General features: G+C 34.7%; 1 long non-coding RNA gene across 1 annotated transcript; it reads left to right on the forward strand.

Moving 5' to 3' along the window:
- Window positions 1–421: 421 nt before the first annotated feature.
- Window positions 422–785, forward strand: LOC125054188. The gene is made up of 2 exons (XR_007117673.1): window positions 422–550; window positions 639–785. It is a non-coding gene; the product is annotated as an uncharacterized LOC125054188 (long non-coding RNA).
- The last annotated feature ends 4,270 nt before the right edge of the window (window positions 786–5,055 follow it).

Below are 5,055 nucleotides of genomic sequence, written 5' to 3' on the forward strand. Positions count from 1 at the left end.
TTGGCTCTCCAGTGAAGATTGAGTATCTTCAGAAGTTTGGAGCTGAAGTTTATGTTCTAGACAAGAGTCCAACCAAGGACAAATTTGCTGCCAGAAGTGTCAATGGAATATTTATTGGATATCCAATGAACCAAAAGGGATATAAGGTATGGATACCAGTAGACCATAAAACCATTATAGCTAGGGATGTGAAATTCTGCAAGACGAGGCTCGATACTAATGATGACAGGAAATCGGCAATTACTCATGATCCTTTTCAGCTAGATCAATTTTCTGCTGATGTTGATACACCGAAGCCGAAATATGTAGAGGTGGACGTAATACCAAGTACATCTTATTCAGGAACTCGAGAAATGATCGTGGAGACGACTGATTCACCCCTTGGTTCACCTTCTCTATGTCATGAGGAAGACTGGCGAAATATATTTTAGGCATTGACATTGTCAAAAATGAGTATGCCACGAAACTGTCACAACAAAAATATATTAATGATTTGTTGATAAAATTCGGCATGGAGAATTGTAAAGAAACAGTGACCACGCCGATGGAGGTGAATTTTAGACCCGATGGTTCACAAATTCCGCTGGAGAAGGAATGTCCATATAGAGAATTAATCGGAAGCTTGATTTATCTTTCAGCAGGAACTCGTCCGGATATCACACACGCCGTGACAAGATTAGCAGCGTTTTGTGATAATCCTGGACAGATACAGTGGAATGCGGTGAAAAGATTACTTCGTTATCTTAAGAGGACAGCCGATTATGGACTGATTTATCGAAAAACAGGTAAGAGCTTAATTGGTTATTCGGATGCTGACTGGGCAAATTGTCCTATAGATAGGAAGTCATACTCCGGGTATGCTTTTTTGTTAGGAGGGGCTGCGATTTCATGGAAATCCCAGAAACAGAAATGCGTAGCAACTTCAACGTGCGAAGCCGAATATATTAGTTTAAATTTGGCGATAAAAGAGGCAGTTTACCTGAATAGTCTTATGAAAGAGATAGGGTTGCGCGATTTCGGGAACATAGTGTTGTACTGCGATAATCAAGGTGCCTTATTTCTATCGGAGGATCCAGTCTTCCACGCCCGAACTAAACATTTCGATATTCAATATTATTTTATAAGAAGTGTTTTAAGGGAGAATACTGACATACAATTATCGTATGTGTCTACCGAGGAGATGGCGGCGGATGTGCTAACAAAAGCTTTACAAAGACAGAAACATTACCGCTGCATCTCAATGTTAGGTGTAGATTAAGATTGCATGTCTGTATATTTTTGTAATGACTATTTAGTACATATTTGTTGTTAAATGTGTATGCAAATCAAGGGGGTGTATAAGAGGAAACTCTTTGGTAATTTGCATACATATTATATCGTCATAGTTCGTTATTTAAAGTTGGCGTTGCTATGGTCTTGTTATGTTTTTATATTGTTAATAATTAATAAACTGGACTGCTGCACGCGACTACCGCTGCACACTTATAACCCAACAAAATAATAAGTAATGAATACTAAGTAATGAATAATAAGTAATGAGTAATAAGTAATTAATAATAAGTTTTGAATTATAAGTAATGAATAATAAGTAATGATAAATAAGTTATGAATAATAAGTTATGATATATAAGTCATGAATAATAAGTTTTGAATAATAAGTTATGAATAATAAGCCATGAATAATATGTAATGAATAATAAGTAATGAATAATAAATAATAAGTAATAAATAATAAGTTATAAATAATAAGTAATAAGTAATGAATAATAAGTTATGCAGGGTGTCCCAAAAGTCGACGTCGAGATGAAATATTCTCATAGGTAATGCCACACCAGTTATCAGAAAAATTAAAAAAAAAATTAAGTCATGTATTTTTGAAGTTATGGAAATTTTCTTTTTATTCCAGAAAATGTACACCATGTGACAGTTTTTTCATTCCTGTTGTTACAAATATTTACTTTTTGCTAATTTTTTTTCTCTTACGTCATCCCGAATAGTGCTTTATGTAACCTATGATCCTAAATCCTGTGCCGATCACTCCAACTTGTAGGAAAATTTCATTTTATACCGTACCAAGTTTTCAAAATTAATTTTCGCACTAGTTCAATTGATCGTCCTGAAAAAAAAATGTACTACTCCAGTTTGGCAAGCAGCTTTAAAAGTTTGCGCATTTAATAAGGATTCTAACGTGGTATAACACTTACTTCATTTCTTCAGTTCTCGTCAAGCGTTGCGGCGTGCGGACGTGCACATTGCAAGTGAATCATACCTTTCGGATTTAATACTAGTTACAGTGATTCTCAATCATCGCTATCTATTTTACGCTATGTCTAACTTGTGTGGTAGCTGTGGTGTGGAGATCAGGGACGGAGCTTCCTGCTCTGTCTGCAAGTTGGAATTTCACTTTCAGTGTGGAGGCATTACTGAGGTAGATATCGGAGACTAGGTGATAGAAGATTCACTTGGTGCTGTGCCAATTGTAAAATCTCTGCGCAACCTCAAGCAGTCTCGACATCCGCCTCTACATCACCTCTAGTGAAGATGCCTGTTGAATCGACTATTCTCGATGAAATCAGAGCTGTTTCCTTAAAACTCGCCCCTTTAGAATCTTTGGTAGAAGATGTCAAATCACTCAGAAAGGAATTATCGGAGCTGAAGTCCTCTTTCAGTGAAATCAATGGATTCGTCGGTGAGTTCAAAACTAAAATAGAGAATTTTGAATCCCGTCTGTCCAAGGTTGAATCTGACAATCAGAACATCGTAGAACAGTATGGTACTATCCAAACTAGGCTGGATAAGCTGGAGAGCGAAGCGGACGATAACGAGCAATGGTCACGAATTAATAATGTCGAGATTAAAGGAGTTCCTCAGAGGGATAAGGAAAACTTACACGATATAGTTAATTCTATTGGTCAATTAATAAACTACACGGTCCAGAAAAATCAAATTAACTTTTGGTCTAAGATCCCGCTATACAACGACCTTCACCGATATGCTTATTTAATGAAACTTATTTTATATATAATTTAATATGTCAATAAATATAATCCATATGGGTTGCCTAGCAAATTTCAGTCCAGAGTATGTTTAATTAATTTAAAAAAAAAATATTTTTTTAAACATTTCCCCGGTATGATTATTAGATAAATTCTATACCAATCGAAAGTATGAAGCCCATAGAATATGCAAACGTTAGGTTGTTTTTAATCAATTAATTATTTATGTGTATATTTTTTATGTGACAATAAAGTGTATATACATCTTTAGTATAAAAGAAGGTTATAGTGATACATATATAATACTACCCTGATTAAAAATATTGATTGAAAAAAGTTCAAAAAATTTACTACATGCAAATTATAAAATTATTATTTTTTTAAAATATTAATTAAACATACTCTGGACTGAAATTTGCTAGGCAACCCATATGGATTATATTTATTGACATATTAAATTAAATATAAAATAAGTTTCATTAAATAAGCATCTCGGTGAAGGTCGTTGTATAGCGGGATCTTATACTATTTGTTACCCGCGTGCCAGTGCGAGATAGTACTCAACCAAAGCCAATTATATTGTGCTTCTTAATCCGTTACGCCAAGGAAGATTTCATCGCGGCAGCAAGAACCAAAGCCAAGGACCTAGCCAGATCAAAATCGTCTATAACATGTACCAATCTGGGCCTTAATGGCAATCATAAAATATTTATAAACGACCACCTCACTCCCAAAAACAAAGATCTGCTGAACAAAGCTCGCAAGGTAGCCAAGGATCATAATTTTGAATACATTTGGGTGAAGAGAGCTGTAATTCATATACGGAAGGACAACACCTCACCAATAATTTATATCCGCAATGTAAAAGACATTTCCAAAATAATATAATCATTATTATTTATATTGTAATTCATAAAGTCTTATTACATTTATTTTTCTCTGCACTTAATATGTTGAGAACAGCTGGCGGTGAGTGTGCGATGTACGGCATGGTACGGTTTTTTTCTCATTCATTGTTAGACTGTGTTGTGGGTTGACTATCGAAACAGGTTTCAATTGCTTTTGCTTATTTGCTAATGGAGTGCATACCAGTAATGATTCTAACGCTATTTATATAAGATCGATTATTTATTATTTCAAGACGTTGCTTACGGCATTTAAGTATATCTATTGTCTCGCTAACGAAAAATATTTATTGAATAGAATTGTACTTATTTCAGTTTGTTTGAATGGCGAGTCGGTGTATTTATTGGTTATGTTGCTTTGTCTATCCTATATGAATGCTTCGATAGGATAATAGGTATATATATAGGATAGGTAAATATATTGTTTTTATTGTCTGTTTCTTCAATGATTTAGTTCAAAAGTCTTATTGGTTACTATCAGAATGCTCGGGGGCTGCGCACTAAAACGAACGTATTTCTGGCTAACTTATTGTTGATAATTATGATTTTATTGCAATCACTGAAACATGGCTTCTTGACAGTATTTTAAACAGTGAATTATTTGATTCTCGTTACATAATATGGAGACGAGATCGTGATTATGCGCGGACAGCGCAGAAACTAGGTGGAGGAGTATTGTTAGCGGTGCGGAAAGATCTTATGGTTGTTGAGAGGTCGGAGTGGAGGAGCTCAGCAGAGGACATTTGGGTGACAATCACTTTGAAACGTAGGAACCCTTCTATAAACTATAATATACATTTATGTACGGTTTATTTGTGTAATGAAGGAAGCGGCAATTCTTATAAAACACAGTTGTTAAATTTTTCGAATAAATTAGGTGAACTAGTATTGAGCCACCCCTCGGACGTATTTCTTGTAACAGGTGATTTTAATTTCAAGGATGACATCAATTGGGTTAGGTCTGAGGGGTCTACTGAATTGATACCTATCGAATACAAATCTGATTATCTGAAAAATTTTCTTGATATTATTAATTCTTGTAATTTTTGTCAATATAACGCACAATCAAATATTAATCAAAGAATACTGGATCTTATATTCTCTAACTCACCTGTGAATGTTCAAGCGTGTATGTCACCCTTGGTTTCAGAAGA

This window comes from Pieris napi, chromosome 11, assembly GCF_905475465.1.
Source record: "Pieris napi chromosome 11, ilPieNapi1.2, whole genome shotgun sequence".
Lineage (NCBI taxonomy): Eukaryota > Metazoa > Arthropoda > Insecta > Lepidoptera > Pieridae > Pieris > Pieris napi.